This window comes from Leptonychotes weddellii, chromosome 7 (genome assembly GCF_054177405.1).
Source record: "Leptonychotes weddellii isolate Sample4059 chromosome 7, ASM5417740v2, whole genome shotgun sequence".
Lineage (NCBI taxonomy): Eukaryota > Metazoa > Chordata > Mammalia > Carnivora > Phocidae > Leptonychotes > Leptonychotes weddellii.
In genome coordinates, this window is record NC_138375.1 from 94830087 (window position 1) to 94848009 (window position 17923).

The 17923-nt window shown below is 38.3% G+C and overlaps 1 long non-coding RNA gene across 1 annotated transcript in view; it reads right to left on the reverse strand.

Annotated features, from left to right (window-relative positions):
* Positions 1–17923, reverse strand: part of LOC145722694 (uncharacterized) — a 385737-nt gene that overhangs the window by 144765 nt on the left and 223049 nt on the right. Inside the window, exons 5-6 of the long non-coding RNA XR_014147156.1 lie at positions 1644–1727; positions 1213–1320 (exon numbers count right to left, since the gene is read on the reverse strand). This is a non-coding gene — a long non-coding RNA (uncharacterized LOC145722694). The remainder of the gene's footprint in view (positions 1–1212; positions 1321–1643; positions 1728–17923) is intronic.

Below are 17923 nucleotides of genomic sequence, written 5' to 3' on the forward strand. Positions count from 1 at the left end.
CTACACCACCTCATCTCACACCCACAACCCCCAGTATCTACTGTTACTGTGATGCGTATTCTCACTTGATCTCCACAACAATTCGGTGGAGGCAGTGTTACTGTTATCTTCATTTTACAGATGAAGAAAGTGATGCTTAAGAAGACTTAAAAATGTGCCCAAGGTCTCTTGGAGTAAGTGACAGAAGAGGGATTACAAATTCAGGTTCGTGTCATTCAGCACCTCCTTTTTCATTTTTACTTTGCTGCTTCACCTGTGTGTCCCTCAGAGGGCATCCCAAGTTCAACTGTCCAAACTTGAACTCAGTTTTCCTGCCTCATACCCACTCATCAAGCCTGGTCCTTCTCTTGGGTCTTAATGTCAGTAAAGGACACAACCAAATACCCATGTGTTCATTGAGAAACTTGGGGTTATCCTTATATCCCTTCCTCCTTCATAATTCACATCTAATTGGTCACCAAAACCTGCTCATGTGGTTCCTAAATCTCTCTTGGATCTGTGAGATTCTCTGTATCACTACCTCTGCATCTAGACTTGCTACCTTCCAAATCAACCTACACACAATCACCAAATGGACCTTTGTAGAATGCTCACATTGAAGCATGTCCCTCACCTCTTTAAAGTCTTTGGTTTTCCCATTTTCTTAGAATCAAGTGAAATATCATTAGTATGGCTTCCAAGGCTCTCTTCAGTCCAACCCCTGCCCATATCCCTGCCTCCTATCCTAGGTCTCTATATTCCAGGCACACTGGTCTTCTCTTAGTTCCCCAAACAAGTCACTCCCCTTTAAGCCTCAGAGCCTTCACGCATGCTCTTCCCTCTACCGGGAGTTCTTTTCCCCTCCTTCTTAACCCACAGTATTCTGTTCAGTATGCAAGCCTCCAGTTGCCCAGAAGAGCCTTTGCTGCCCCTTTATCTATTTCTTGTTCCACTTTTCTATGTTCTCTTACCACTTGTTACTTTGCATCTATTGCTTCTATCACTAAATAATTAATCTACTAGTTTATACATGTTTTCCCTACTAGACAATGAGTTCCAAGAGGGTTAAGAACAGTGTCTCTTTCACTCATCCTGGGCTTGGAACACAGAAGGCTCACAGCAACTCATGAAATGAAATTTGGTACAACCCTCAGTGAGTAGCCTCCTTAACTGGCTCTCAAGTCTCCGTTCCTGGAAAACTGGGATGGCGGCACAAGCTTAGAGTCACATTACCTCTTTCAGGCAAGCTGGGTTCACGGCTAGCAGGGTGACTTCTGGTAAGAGTATTCAGAGACAGTTTAAATAGTTCAAGGAGTTAAGAATGTTGTCCAGTGGAAGTCCCTAGGGAGCAGAAATAGGGTACTTTAAATCTTGGCCTTCTCCCTTCCCTCTCCTCTCAACCCAAGAGTCATCAGAAGAAGGCTAAACATTACAAAGCAAGATTACTAGAAAATCTTTTGCAAACTTGCTTCTCTGTATATTTCCAAACAGTACTACTTTAATTGATTCAAGTTTGCGGGACTGGATTCTAATTTCAAGACAACTCCCCAAACAATTCACCACAGAACAGAACATTAGAATTATGGTAGGTATAATTAAAATGCCATTGCATTCTAATATTGTCTCTTCATCCATTGCTCCCACCCACAGTTGGTTTTGCATACCAACAAAGAAACAGCTGTATGATCAGCAGGCTTCCATCTGTGAGCTTCCATCTGCGGTCTTTTTAGCACTTGCACCAGGCAGATCTGGAAAAGCAAAACACGTTCTAGTCTTGATTTTACTATTTTCCACTATTTCACATGTGCAAAAAAAAAAAAAAAAGCTGAAAGATCCTTTGGGGCTTTCCCTAAAATTGGCACTTCTAAGAAGTTCAATGGTAATTAATGACATTCCTTTGGCCTTTCTGAGTAACGCTATTGTCAAGAGTAGAGGAGCAGTTGAGGAGGGATGAAGGACAGAAGGACAATCCTTATCCCATTACCTGGTAATGAACTGCCAATGTTCGGGGAAATGTCATTGTTATGACCGTGCCTCATTCAACATAGAAAGAAATAGAACCTGAAAAAATAAAAGTGATGAGGCACCTAGTACTTCAGAACAGTTGTCAACTTCTTTATTCCCAGTCCTTCCTTCATTCCCCAGCATCAGATTCCTATCAAATCTTCATCAAGCAGGTTCACTTGTCACTTGTCATATCAGCAGACTTTAAAGCCTGGAGGATAGGAGATGTCCAGGAAGTCTTAGTGTTCTCTGATCCCTCGGCTATTCCCCTACTCATCCTTCAGTTCTCAGTTCAAATCACCTCTTCAGAAAGTTCCCTGATTTCTCCAGGAAGAGTAAAGTACTTAAATAGCCATTCTGTTTTTCTCTTATTGTTGCATGTTTGTATCAATTATACCCCTGGTTACAATGCTATAACTTTTATTTATTTGTCTAGATCCTTAATTCACTGATTCTAATGTTTCCTGCTTTTATGTCTCTAGAGTCTAAAACGTGAATGAATGAATGAATGAATGAATTTCTTGATTTTTATAAATTTCTCAATAGTACAGCAAAAAGCACCCAACAAGCAAAAACCCTATGAAGTACAGTATACCTAGCCATTGTCCAGTGTACTCTCTATAATCCATGGATAGGAGGCAGGTTTGTTTTGAAGAAAGCAAATAAAAGGACAAACTCAAATTCTTAGTTTAACCCCTCATTTTGATCTTCTCTCTGATCTTATCTTGGCCACTTTAAAAGATAAATAAGAAACCAGCTATAATTACGTAACTCTGACAGCTTAGCTTACTTTACCTTGCCAAGCTTCAATTTCCTCCACTAAGGTCTGTAGGGTAGGTGTGAGGAGTTCATGGTGGTGACGCATGATGCACATCAGGGCCCCTACCATAGCACCTGACACACGGTGAGTGGCAAGTAGATTCTTAACTGGCAATTTTGTGGATGTCAGGAACTTAGCATTGCATCTTGATTTTCCTCTATACTCCCCATATTCTTGCTCTTACAAAGCTATTAGCCATAAAGAAAGGATCAAAAGACAGGAAATGAGGGGGAAATGTAAAATAAAAATGGCCTAAAACCCAGAAAATCCATCTTTGAAGAGTAACAATATAGTTTATTTATATCAGATCCACATGCAATCTATCTCAAGGAATATTCACTACCCACGTGTCACTTCTTCTTTGATAATTAATGGTTTGGCATATCTTTTGGCTCAAAAGACTTATCACCCTCTAATGCAAGGGATGTGTTTACTGGGACAGCTGCCACGAAAGCAACTCTGCAGATAAACTTCGTTTAACTAGCTGCTTTCAGACATGAGGACACTGTCTTATATATATAGAAAAGACATACATAACATATTATATATATCACATATATATATATCAAAGGCACTGAAGCCCTGGTTTCATAACTATAGTACTCTAGTTAAAATTAATAGACAAAAGACCATAATATATCAAAGGGTAACCACATTTAGATCTGCTTGTCTATCAGTGACTCCAAATGGTCCTCTTTTTTTTTCCCTTTGCCTTATAATAAAAAATAATACACTAGATATCAAAGGCCAAATTTTGAACTTAAAAAACAAAACAAAGTTATTCCTAATATTTTCATCATGTATATCAGGATCTCTCTCTCATTTGCCACCCAAGGAAACACAATCAGTCAATCAACAAACATATTGAGGACCTGGAAGATACCAGTTTCTCTGCGGTTATTGGAGGATTCTTAGGTAAACAAAACACAGTCCCTGCTTTCAAGAAATTTATGTTCTAGTGGACAAGAAAGACTAATAAACTAAAATTTTCATACTTTGTAACAAGTAACATTATAAAGTTAATGATATGGCACAGAGCCCAGGAGGGACAGAGAATTGGAAAAGGCTTCCTGAAAGAAGTGGCATAAGCTGAATTGTAAACCGAGAACAGGAAACATTAGTCACAGAAGAAGGAAAAGGGGCAACCAGGGGAAGGGACTGTTTGTGCAAAGGTGTGAATGACAATAGTATAACTTGTCCAGTGGGCTACAAACAGATCACTAGGGTGCCAACTGGGGTAATCTAGAGACCATGGAGAGAAGACAGGGCTTGGAAAAGAGCTTAAGATCTCAAAGGGCCTTGCATGTAAGGAACTTAAACATTTTCATGAAAGCTACTGACAGCCATTTATGAATAAATAAGAAAGTGACATAAGCAGATCTGCATCGCAGTAGATCACTCCAGCTGACTTGTAGAGAATGGATCATATGCAGAGATCTATCAAACTCTGTCACCCATGGTAAATGCTCTTATGTAACAATCTAGCACACTTAAACACAGAAAAAGAACTAAAGAATAGCTTCACAAAACAGAGTTGGACAGCCTGTGATGCACTCATATTTTCTATTCTGGTTCAAGGTTTAAAATTCTGGCCTTGGCCTACTAAACTGATTTCACAACGCTCTAATGGGATGTGGCTCATGGTCTGAAGAACCACTGATAAGAAGAAACAGATTACATACAGTCAGGAAGATCAGACAGGAGCTTACTGTAGTAATTCAAGTAGTAAGAGCGGCAAACTCGACTAAGGCAACACAATGAAAAGGAGCCGGTAACTTCTGCCTTATTAATAAAGCTCTACTGATTTCCCTTGCTATAACCTAGTTAAATAAACTTGGCAGTGTCAGTGCACCTCTGGGATAATCATCATCTGAGTCCCTGCTATGCTTCACACTGTGCCAAGGGCTTCACATGTATATTAACTCTAATTCTGATTGCCACACTGGAGCGTAGATACTGTTCTCTCCATTTTACAGAGAGGAACACCAAAAGCCCAGGGAAATTAAATAGCTCTGCCAAAGTCACATCGATAGACATTAGCAGATTCGTATACAGCCAATCTTTTAGTGCTAGTTAATTCATACTAACTACAACAGTCTAATGAATGAAAATATTTCAGTACCTCTTGATGACTATTTAGCTTATTTCCAGCTTTTTGCTATTGCAAACAACAGTATCGTAGGCAGTTTGCGTCTATGTTCCTGTAGAGTAGAATTCCCGGATCATAAGGTAGGATTATGTTATAGATATATTATATTCTTATTAGGAAATATCCATCAATTCCTTTTTATTGAGTGTAATGAACATCAATAGTTGGATTTTTCCCTAGGCCTCTTCTGCATCTATGGAGATGATCATATGATCTTGCAATGCAGTGCTATTTGTATGATACTTTTAAGGTTTTTTTCTAACATTAAATCATCTTTGCATAACCCTACTTGTTCATATTTCTATTTTAATGTAGCAATGGAGTCTAAAAACCCTTGATAAGAAGAAACCAGTGGGAGTCAGGAAGATCAGACAGAAGGTTACTGTAGTAATTCAAGCAGTAAGACACGTGGACTCCACTAAGGCAACATAATAAAAAGGATCTGGTAACATAATGACAAGTATTAATATACTAATATCCATTTAGTTGAGACCCCTGCATCAACATTCATAAGATTAGTCTGTTGTTTCTTCTCTGGTATAATCTTGTATTAGTTTTTAAAACATGGCATCTATTTCATAAAAATAAACTTGAATTTGTTCTTCCTTTTTAGAGTAAAAACTCAAATAATTAAGTAGCATTATAGTCATGTCATCATAAAAGTCTCAGTTGAATTCTCCAATGAAACCATTGGAAGATGGTGTCTTTTGTGGGGGTGGACTTAGCCACTTTCTCTAGTTAATTTGTCTGTGTAGACTCTTCTTGAGTCAATTTTGGTACTTTTCATTTATTCTAAAAATTAATCCACTTAGTTTAGATATTCAGAGTATTTCCACAAAGTTGTGTAGTTTCTTAAAATATTTAAAAATTTTCTTTTTTCGGGGTGCCTGGGTGGCTCAGTCGGTTAAGGCGTCTGCCTTCAGCTCAGGTCATGATCCCAGGGTCCTGGGATGGAGCCCCACATTGGGCTCCCTGCTCAATAGGGGGCCTGCTTCTCCCTCTCCCTCTGTCTGCCACTCTGCCTACTTGTGCTCGCTCTCTCTCACTCTCTAATAAATAAATCTTAAGAAAAAAAAAAAGGAAAACTATCAGGGTATGGGCATCCCTTTTTTGGGTCATAGGGTAGCTCTATTTTTAACTGTTTGAGGAACCTCCATACTGTTTTTCAGAGTGGCTGCACTGGTTTGCATTCCCACCAACAGTGTAGGAGGGTTCCCTTTTCTCCACATCCTTGCCCATACCTGTTGTTTCCTGTTGTTAATTTTAGCCATTCTGACAGGTGTGAGGTGATATCTCATTGTAGTTTTGATTTGTATTTTCCTGATGATGAGTGATGTTGAGCATCTTTGCATGTCGCTGTTGGCCATCTGTGTGTCTTCTTTGGAAAAATGTCTATTCATGCCTTCTGCATGGTTTTTTTAACTGGTTTGTTTCTTTTTTGGGGAGTTGAGTTTGATAAATTCTTTATATATTTTGGATATTAACCCTTTATCAGATATGTCATTTCAGAGTATCGTCTCCCATCGCTTCCCGGCCTTTTGGCTAAGATCAAGTGTAGAATATCTTCTCCCATTCCAAAGGTTGTCTGTTAGTTTTGTTGATTGTTTCCTTCCCTGTGCAGTTTTTTTTATCTTGATGAAGGCCCAATGTTTATTTTTGCTTTTGTTTCCCTTGCCTCTTTCAAAGTGTCTGGTAAGAAGGTACTACAGCCAATGTCAAAGAGGTTGCTGCCTGTGTTCTTCTCTAGGATTTTGATGGATTCCTGTCTCACATTTAGATCTTTCATCCATTTTGAATTTATTTTTGTGTATGGTATAAGAAAGAACTCTGTCTTACTATTTTTCAGTTTAAAATTTAGCTTGTCAGATATCAATATTCTGACCATTGATTTATTTACTAGATATGTCCTTGACAATAATTTTATTTTCAACCACTCTGAATCTCTTTCCTTTGGGCATGTCTTATATATAATGTAATTTCGATGTTGCTTTGTTCACCAGTCAGAAAAAATTTTAATAGGTCAATTAACCCCTTTAATTTTTTATAAGATCTGTATTTTGGCTCCAACTCTGCCATACTATTTTATGTTATCTAAAACACTTAGTACCTCTCCATTTTTTGGTTATTTTCTATTTGAAAATAGAACAACATTATAAGATAATAACGTTTTTTTTCTTTTCCCTGCATCTCCTTGAACATATAGCTTAAAACAATATTAGTGTACTCTCAATAATAACTATGAAATAATCAGTAAGCTTTTTAAACTTTTCATGTTTTTCTTATTCTCCCCTAATATTTTGATAGTTATAGTATATTATCATTTTTGGAGTTTATAGCTATTACACACTATACGTTTTCTTCTATAACTACTATTTGGTTTTAGTTTTATGTGCGAATGTATGTTTAATATTCGTTACCAGTACTCACTTAAATTTTCTTTTGTTTTTTATCATTGTCTAAAGCTCACTCTTTGGTAAATTCCTCAGAAAAAAATATTCCTTGAATTATTGCATGTTGATGACTTTGTGTGCAACTGTTCTTTTTTTTTTTTTTAAAGATTTTATATATTTATTTATTCATGAGAGACAGAGAGAGAGAGAGAGAGAGAAGCAGAGGGAGAAGCAGGCTCCCAAGGAGCAGGGAGCCCGATGCGGGACTCAATCCCAGGACCCTGCGATCATGACCTGAGCCGAAGGCAGACGCTTAACCGTCTGAGCCACCCAGGCGCCCGTGTGCAACTGTTCTATCAGAAAGTCATTTTAGCTGGTTATAAAGTAAATGGCTCACTTTTTTTTTTCTGAGTAAAGACTATTAATTTTTAGCATTAACCATGATTATCAAGAAGTTTGATGATATCAAATTTTCTTTTTTTGATAAATGTCTTGGTCTTTTTTCTCAGTGCTCAATTTATTTTTCTGTTTCTTTAAAGTCCAGTAATTTTACTGTAATGTGACTTTGCAGTTCTGTGCATATTTTAAGTGACATAATTTTATGACAAATTTCAACAGATAAATGGTGAGTTCTTTCAATGTACAGTGTTGTCTCCTTTTTAATTTCAAAAACATTTTCTTGAGTTACAGTTTTTATATTTGTTCTTTTCCAATGGTTTAGTTTTCTTATTCAAGGATCCCTAATTATATACATATTGGACCTTCTTTGCCTATCTTCATCTTGTACTTTTTTGAACTATTTTCTCATCCTTCATTTTTTCTTTTTGCTTACTATTTACTTTCAGGTGTCATTGGTGGTATCTATTTACTCTCATGTTTATTGTAGACTGTATTTCTGAAATGATATTTTTCTTTGATTATCAATTCTTGTTTTAGTCTCATTTATGATGTTCTTTCATATCACCTATAACTTTAATTTTTAGCTCCTTTTGAAATGTTACATAATCAGGTTATACTTTTTGTTTTATGGGCATGTCTTCCTGGCTTCAGTTCTCTGTGGGAACATTATTATGTTCCTTATTCTTGCTTTCTTTTTTCCTCATAATTACTTGCCATGGAATCCAATTTAGTTTTCCTTAACTTACAGGAGAGATGGACGGGTTGTAAGAGTTTTCTAGCATCACTTATCTACAACTCTGCTTTGTAGTTTTTTTTCTTTAATCTTTTATTTACTTATCTGAGAAAGAGAAACAGAGATAGCAAGAGAGAGCACAAGCCCGGAGAGGGAGAAGCAGGCTCACCGCTGAGCAGGGTACCTGACACCGATGCCAGGGCTTGATCCCAGGACCCTGGGATCATGACCTGAGCAGAAGGCAGACGCTCAACTGGCTGAGCCACCCAGGCGCCCCTCTGCTTTGTAGTTTTAATGAAGTGTTAAAAACTATAGCTTCTTACTTTCTGACAATCTCTTGGCTCTGTGCCTCTCCTCCACTTCTTTGTAAACGTCTTTCTGCTCCTACTGACACTGTTCTGCCTAATTTACACTGTATTCCTGTCAGTTTCCCATAGATTTGTGTTTTGTTTTGAGAGTGAATACTGCTGCTCTGGACATTTTAGACCTTATCATATCCCTTGCACTCATCCTCAAGTTGGTATATATAAAACCTTTTTCCATTTTTAGCTGCTGTTTTCAAATTGGCCTACAGTGTTTTCTAGTGCGTACCTGTTGATTATTTTTAAATACTCCTGGGTTTTTGCTTCTTTCTGTTTGCCTACCCCTAGATTATATAATGTCATGATTTGTCCTTACCTTCTCTAAAGTGTGGTTTTAGGAATATCTTGTCTGCTAGTTTTATTGTAGGTAGTGCTTTTATTCCAAAGTGACATCCTAATTGTTTGCCTACATTTGTAGAGAGATTCAAAAGGATTAAAAATTATACTACATTCATCATTTTCCCAAAATCCTTATCTAACTTTTTAAAGTGATATTTAAAAGGCTAATATATAATGATAACTAACACTTGTAATTCTGACCTTTTACACTCATTATTCCCCAGATTATTACTAAATCTGCATTATGTTTTTTTCTCCTTAAAAAAATTAATCTGTTAGGTAACTTCTATAACAATAGGTTTCACAGGTAAAACTCCTATTTCTAAGTGTTTTTAAATTGTTATTACCAATTATTTGGTCGTAGATCTTATACTGAAATCTTCCCAAGGCAACCATGTCATCACATATACTTACCAATTTGGCTTTCTTTTTTTATTTTTCCCCCCTATAATTTTGATTCCTACATATTTTCTTCCTGGATATATTTTGAATCATTTTTTTTTTCTTTCTTAAAGATGGGTGGCGGGAAGGCAGAGAGGGAGAGAGAGAATCCCAAGCAGGCTCCACACCCAGCATGGAGCCCAATGTGGGGCTTAATCCTTGGACCCTGAGATCATGACCTGAGCTGAAATCAAGAGTCAGATGCTAAACCGACTGAGCCACCCAGGTATTCCCTGAATGTTTTCTATTTATAAGAGCAGGGACCCTCAGAAATTCAAACTTTAATGTTGCTGGACCCAGAGGACAAACTTATTCTTTTTTTTAACATACATGTAGTATATAGTTAAATATAATGTCCTACTAAGTGAGCATTTAGATTGCTTTCAAATTATATCTATGACTTACAGTGTTTACTAACATCCTTAAGTACTTCTGTATTTCCATAGAATATATTCTTTATTCTTCAATGTGGAATTGCTCTGTGCATATTTCAAATTTTGGCATAAATTTTCAAATTGCTCTTGAAAGAAGCTATAAGAAAGATGTATATTTTCATTCTCAGGCTAGCACTGCTAGTTTCTTCTGAGAATTGGAAAAGTCCAACAAACATAGAGTACTCCCTTTTGTAGAATGGAAGTGAGTCAAAGATTAACCCATGAACAAGTCCCAAGATTTTCCTCAAAAATCAGTTTGAGGGCTTCTCCAGTTCATGAACAGACAGACAACTGGTTACTTAAAATAAATCCTAAATCACAAGCCAAGGGTACAATAATTTTAACTTGATAAAATGTCATATGAATATCAGCAAGCATGCCCTTGGCCAGATGATTTCACCCTCCTTTCAACTTAACCTTCCAGTCTTCCCTGTTCGGTGTGTGGGTCTGCTCCACTGCTACCATGTTTTGAATGCTACTTCTTGTTTGCTATTTAGAAAATAAGTCACACTTCCCTCAAGATAAAGGAAGTAAAAATAAAGTAACCGAATAGAGAAAAGGTAGAGGAGTAAGAGGATTAAGTCTTAAAACCAAGAAAAAGCATACACACTAGCACAATAAAACATTCTGGGAGGAAAAATAATATAAGGAAGCAAAACAAAATTTAAGATAAAGGATAAAAGCTAACAATATATTCAAAACACAAAACCAGAAAGAAGGAAAGGACTGCCATTGAAATTAATAACATCAGGTAAAGTAAAAAGAAATCTAAAAGAAAAAGAAAAAAGAAAAATGTTAATGACAGTAGAGCTTTAAGGTAATGAGAAAAAAAAAAACAACAATTAAAGGATACATAGAAATTTAACTGGAGAAGTAAACTAAAGCCAACATTTTAAAGTACTACACAGCCTATATCATATCAAGAGTGTGGATTGAGATTCTAGTCACTATATTGAAAACAATAGAGAGGAAGGATGAGTATCTCATCAGTGGACTTCCTCCACTTTTTACCTTTAGCTGCAACCAGTGAAGGAAAATTCCTCTTTATCTGAGAAGAATGTAATTTTCTTTGGTGGCTGTTTCTTTTTCTTTTCTTTTTTTCTTTTTTTTGAGAGAGAGAGACTGCATGAGTGAGTGGGGGGAGGGGCAGAGGAAGAGGGAAAGAAAATCTATAAATCAACTGAATTTCTATTTTGAACCGCATATCAGATGACAGAAGCTAATTTCCACCAGTAAGCTGTGCCCTTTCTCCCTCTCATCTTCGGCACTGGGTCTAAGTTCTAGGGGGCTGACCAAGTATGAAGGTGTGGTAGAGTATGCAACATTCTTCTGATTCTTGAAGACTTCTGTCTACACAGGTATGTACTGATCTATTATCTTCTTGGATACTCACTTTGATCCTTGAAGTACTTTAGGCAACCCTCTTTTCTGTCTGTTTGGCTTTTTTTAAGACTGGGTCTTCTCCACTACTTCCAAAGAATCTTTACTCTAAGACATGTGGACCATTCTGGTGCTTCTATGCAGAAGTAGCCATTTAGAATCTTACTGGAATGTCACCATAATGGATTTCAAACTCTTCTCTCATGTCTCCTAGTCCATCTGATATTTCATTACCTTCATGGGTCTATCCAGGAAGCAGGATCCAGGACCTACTCTGTCTAGGATGCAGAGTCTCTCTCTTCCTTAGCCCAAGGAAATCGTTTCTGTTTTCCAAAGAAAGCTCCATTCTCCTCAAATCCACACCACCTGTTTATCTTAAATCTTGGGCCTTTGGAATTTTCAATCGAAAAAGTGTCTAGAAAACAATGAGTCCTGGCCAACTATCAAACTGAAAAAAAGGAGAGAAATATTTGGAGAAAAAATATTGGATACTAATTTCAGAAATATGTTCCTACTATGTAGTCCTTTTTCTCACTATGTCTTATTCATTTCAAAAATTATTGAACTAAATTCAAAAAGTTGCTTTTAATTTTGATTTTTTATTTTTAAGATTTTTAGAAATACATTTTCTTCTTTTAATTTATAATAATACTTTTTCTATTAAAATATTAACAAAGTCAGATTAACACTGCATTATTAATGCTTCTGGCTAACTAAACATTGGCCCTACCCGTTGTGAGCTTCTGTACTAAAAGGCGGGGGGTTGGCTTTTTAAGCTTAATTTAAAAAGAAGACATGAGCCTACAATTTTGGTGAAAACGCAGTTTTCATTGCCTCCCTTTGATATTAAAATAATCTTAAATTTTAGAACTTTCTTTTTATCTTGAATTGAGACCAGCTTTAGAAAAATGATGAGAGGAAGGGGAGGGGAATCTTTTCCCTTACTATCAGGTCTACAGATGTGGAATCAAAGCTTGTGTCTATAAGACAATTTCCAACGATATTATATTGTGTTGTTTAGGTCTCTTTTATTTCTCCCACATCACATGGATGGAAAAGAATGAGGTGTTACTCACAGCCAATTAAGAGGTCTTTGTCTAAAAATTCCACAGAAGAGCTGGACAAGGGGGCTTGAAATATATCTTTTGATGTAGTTTCAGAGGGAGTGGCAACATTACTTAAAAACAAAATGTATATAATTTGAGGGGCACCTGGGTGGCTGGTGTCATTAAGCGTCTGCCTTCGGCTCAGGTTGTGATCCCAGGATCCTGGGATCGAGCCTCGCGTTGGGCTCCCCGCTCAGCGGGAAGCCTGCTTCTCCCTCTCCCACTCCCCCTGCTTGTGTTCCCTCTCTCGCTGTCTCTCTCTCTGTCAAATAAATAAATAAAACCTTTAAAAAAATTTATATAATTTGAAATCTTCATCCCATATACCATTCTTAACATATTTTTTTCACATTAACAATCCAGAGCTTGAGTTCCCGCAAATCCTTCTGATGATTCTAATTTAAACATTCAAAAGTATCCTTATAAAGAAATACAATGTATACTATCTACTTTTGTTCAAGAAGAATTATACATAAACCCCCCTACTAGGAGGAATATTGAGACCTATACTGATAGGTAATGCAAAACAGAAGAGGGCTTTTGGCTTTTTCTGTATCATCTTATTTCTACAAATAACTCCCAGTTTCCCCAATCAAGGTTCACAAACAAAATGACTGCTAATTGCTTTACTAAAACGACTTCGTTAAATTTTCCCATGCCATTCCTTTAACACAAAATCTATACAACAAGTGAAGGATTCTAATGATACATTCTCATTCATAAGAGCATAAAGTGTCTGTCTATAACAGTTTTCATAAGGAATATAATCAAAATTAAAGAGGAAAAAAATCATACAAACTAAAAAAGCACCTGAAATAGAAAATAAGAAAGGGTGTAAAAGCAAAGAAATAAACAATGAGGCTCCCAAAAATCTATAGTGTGGGGTGTTTTTATTTTACTGTATGCTTCCCAAAATGGGTTAAAATACATTCTTTCCGATAAGAAATAGCAAATTATGTAAATCTGTACTCTTAACACAGAACACTAACTGAGGCCAGGAGAAAGAATGAGCAGATGGAGAGACCCTTGGGAGAGCTGGTGTAAATAAAAACTCCTGAGGTAGAAAGAATCCTTTCACTCGAGGGAAAAAGCTAAGCTTTTTCAAACTGAAACAATTTTCTCTTTGTGCACTTAGCTATTTAAATAAAGAGGGCAATACAAATGTGCAATAATGAGTTGGATCCATCGTGACATTCAACCTTCCAAAACAATGCCCAGTTCTGCTGTTAATAATTTAGTATGGCTGATCATCTTGTAGAAAAGAAGATTCTCCTTCCAGAGGGCCATTTTTATCAACTATGTTCATCTTTGAATTCACAGTTCAAACTCACTTCAAAGCTCGTCATAGGCGAGAGATCTCAGTCACTTCCTCATGGGCCTTACCAAGCTCAGCAGTTGGCAGTAATACAACGAGGCTCATTTGGATGTGATCGTGACGGTGGTAATGTATCTCACTGCTAATATTCACACCATTCTCTATGGAGTGGGAGGAAGAAAAAGAGGTGGGTGGGATTTTATCTTACATGTTATTTTTTTCATAGACAGCTTTTATCCTGCAGTCTTTTATTTTTTTTTTCCTTTCCCTTCTCTCTGCCCTTTGTCTCTTTACCCTGTATAACCTCTCCATTACCTTTTCACCTCACCTCTCATGAACTAATTAAGCAACCTGGTGGATGTTCTTCCTTACACTTCTCCTTGGTCACTGAGACTACTGAAGGGAGGACTTGTCTATCAAAAATAATAGCAGCACAGGAATAGACAAGTAAGTTAGTGGAATAAAAGAAAGTGAAGAGAAAGAAAACCTAATATAAACTGGAGTTTAATTCATGACTAAAGTGATATTTCATTCAGTCAGAAGAGGTCATTTATTTCATAAATGGCGCTTGAACAACTGGTTATCCATCTGGAAAAAAAATTAAGCTGGACCCTTAAGTCATGTCAAATGCAAAAATAAATTCCAGATGGATTAAAGACTTATATATAAAAATTAAAGCAATGAAAACCATTCAAAATTCTTAATGTACAATCCTAGAGGCAGGAGAGACTGTTTCACCAATTCTGGGGACCCAGATGCATAAAAAAAAAAAAAAAGGACAAATGTATTTAAATACTCAAAATTTAAAATTTTGTTTGAAAAAGGGACCACACTGGAAAAAATATTTCCAACATATGTGATAGGTAAATGCTTAATACCTTTAGTATACAAATAGGCCTTATAAGTTAACAAAAGAAAGGCAAACATCCCAATAGATGTTGGGGTAATAGACATAAAAGAGTCAGTTGAAAGCAAAATACCAAACAGCATTCAACCCTGTTAAGGCAACAGTGAGATAATTTACAGCCATCAGATTGTCAAAAATAAAGACTAAGGATACCTATTTCTGTTAAGGGTTCAGGAAAAATTCTACTATATTCCTTGTGAAAATGCGAATTAATGGAGGGTTTTTTTGGAAAGCAATTTGCAATATTCATTAAGTTGAAAATATATATACTATGATCCACATAATCCCAATGCTATGAATTTATTCTATAGAAATAATAGCACTAAGATATAAAAGAATCTATTTATGAAGTATTTAAAGAATCATTTTAGTGAGAAAAAATGGAAATAAAGTGAATGTTTATCAAAAGAGGAATTCTTGAAAATGTCCTTACATTCATAAAATGCATTTGACAGCATTAAAAGAAATACATTGGATATATGCCAGTTAATTTGAAGGTATTTCTCCAGTGAGTGGTTCAGTAAGGAAATCAAGATTCAGAGAAGCTTATGTGATATGACCTTTTCATTTTTTTTTAAGACTTTATTTATTTATTTGACAGAGAGAGACAGTGAGAGAGGGAACACAAGCAGGGGGAGTGGGACAGGGAGAAGCAGGCTTCCCACAGAGCAGGGAGCCCGATGCGCGGCTTGATCCCAGGACCCGGGGATCATGACCTGAGCCAAAGGCAGATGCCTAACCCACTGAGCCACCCAGGCACCCCAACCTTTTCATTTTTAATCAGAAAAAACACTACTGTGTGTGGGTATGTTTTTTTTTTCTTTTTAAAAATAACACCTTTAACTGACATAATTCACTGTCTCATAGGGTAAAATTCTGCAAGTCATTTATTTTTATGTTCATTTTAAACTGTCATGGAAAAGGACCAAAGGAAGCCTAGAGCACAGACTGTCTACCCAGGCAGAGTATAGAAACATAGAAGCAACAGGAGCTTCTCCTCGAAGCACAGGCAGAGTTGAAAGATTAAACACAAAACATCCATGGTTTCTGGTGCCAAGTAGAAGCATTCTTGGTGAAGAAAGCCAAAGAACAGAGTCAAAATATATTTCACCTAGAGTTTCTTGGGGCTTATCAACTTGAATGAAACTCTTTCCTGATTATTATCCCATTACAAGAGCAAACACTATTAAAAAACCACGGTGAAGAATTTGATTGACACCTCATTCTAGAAAAACTTTCTACCTCCCAGCATCCTCTTCTTTCACTTCCAGCTCCACCACAGATGGACACACGCATTTAAAGTAAGAACAGATGACAGTGACACGTAGCACCGTTCCAGGGAACAGCAATCTCAACCCCCAGGAGATGTGCAGTGTGGCAGTCCTGGCCACGTGAGGTTTAAATATTGAAAATATTTCTGCAAATATTAAACTGATGATTTTTACTTTCTCTTTTAATGTGCATTTCATGGCACTTTCTCATCATGGAGGTCAAGCTTTTGAGAAATATCACTCCATGACAAGAGCCAGCTGGAATCTCATTCCTTAGGGAGATTTTAGGCTTTAAAACCAGGCCTTGTGGAAAGACAAGCATTGCTAAATTCCTCTGTCTACTCGTTAGCGTATCAAAAGCAATCCTGGAGGGTCCAGCTAATTGACTTCTGTGGTATTTTGGAGATGAGATCCCAAGGGCCCTAGTTTAAGGCTCAACAAAAGTAAAGAGGAAGAAGGAGGTAAAAGAAAATCCTATTCCTTCATCTCTTTCCTGAGGAAAATAGAAACCAAGGTGGGAAAGAGCTGCAAGTGGACATGTGTTTTTTGACTGTTCCTCCCTGGGCTTTATTCCCAAGGGTGGGAAACCTGAGAGGGACCCTAGAAGTCAAAGTGTCTCTCAGGCTGCCAGACAGCCACCTTGGCTGGACCTCAACAACGTAGGGCATCATGAAGAAGCCTTGAGCCTTGTTCTCAAGCTAATCTCAACCCCCAGGGGACACACAAGCTAAAGTGGGAGAGAGTGGGCCAGGCATGTCACTAGAGCAAGGCTAGCTGACCCTGAAAAGGCAGAGAAGGCTGACCCAGGACAGTGATGCTCTGCAGCCAGGGAGAGCTACAGGAAGGCCAAATCCACAAGGAGAAGGCAGCTGAGGCCTTGTGGGGACATCGTAAGCCAAAAGAAGCCACACACTTGGGGGGAAAGATGGCGGAAGAGTAGGGGACCCTATTTCAACTGGTCCCCGGAATTGAGCTGGATATCTACCAGACCACTCTGAGCACCCACGAAACCAGCCTGAGTTGTAAGAAGATCTGGATCTCTACAAACAGAGTATCGCAGGTGGTTGGTTTTGAGGTACGAAGCAGGGAGCCGTGATTCCGCGGGCAGATATCGGAGGATAAACGGCAGCGGGAGGGTGCCTGGCCGTGGGGATCCTACACCGCTGGTGAGCAACAGCCTCGCGCGCTGGGGACGGGCACACACTCGCAGACTGGTAGTGGAGAGGAAAGGACTTTAGGGCAGCCCCTGGGGTGGAAACCCGGAGCGGCGGGGTGGCACCTGCGAACTGCAGCCCCCGGGGTGGAAACCCGGAGCGGCTGGGTCGCACATGTGAACTGGGAGTGGCTGGTGGTTTTAGAAGCACAAAGGGCAGAGACATGCTCCGACCTGGAGGCAGGATTGGGGGCGCTGCGGAGGGGCGCACAATCCAGGACACTGCAGTTTATAGCAGCACAGACAGAAACGGAGACAGTGTGGCCTGGAGAGCTCACTGAAGAACAGACTGCGATCTCTCTGCTCTGAGGCAAAGGGTTGGAAATGGTCTCTTCTGCTCTGACTCAAGGAAGAGACGCAGAAAGCCACCAGGGAAAGCCGCCAGAGAACAAAAGCCCCAAAGATTGATTCCCGCTGAGCCCATCCCCCACCACAGGGGGGCAGGGCAACTCCGCCCAAACAGGGTTGCCTGAGTAACAGTGCGGCAGGCCCCTCCCGCAGAAGACAGGCTGGGAAAACAAGAGGCCAGCAACCCTAAGGTCCCAAGAAAACAGGTGCATCTTGCTTGGGTTCTGGTCAATAATTTGGACCCTATACATTCCCTCAAACACCCATCAACAGAATGACTAGGAGGAGGAGCCCCCAAAATAGAAAAGACTCAGAGATTATGACTTATGCTGC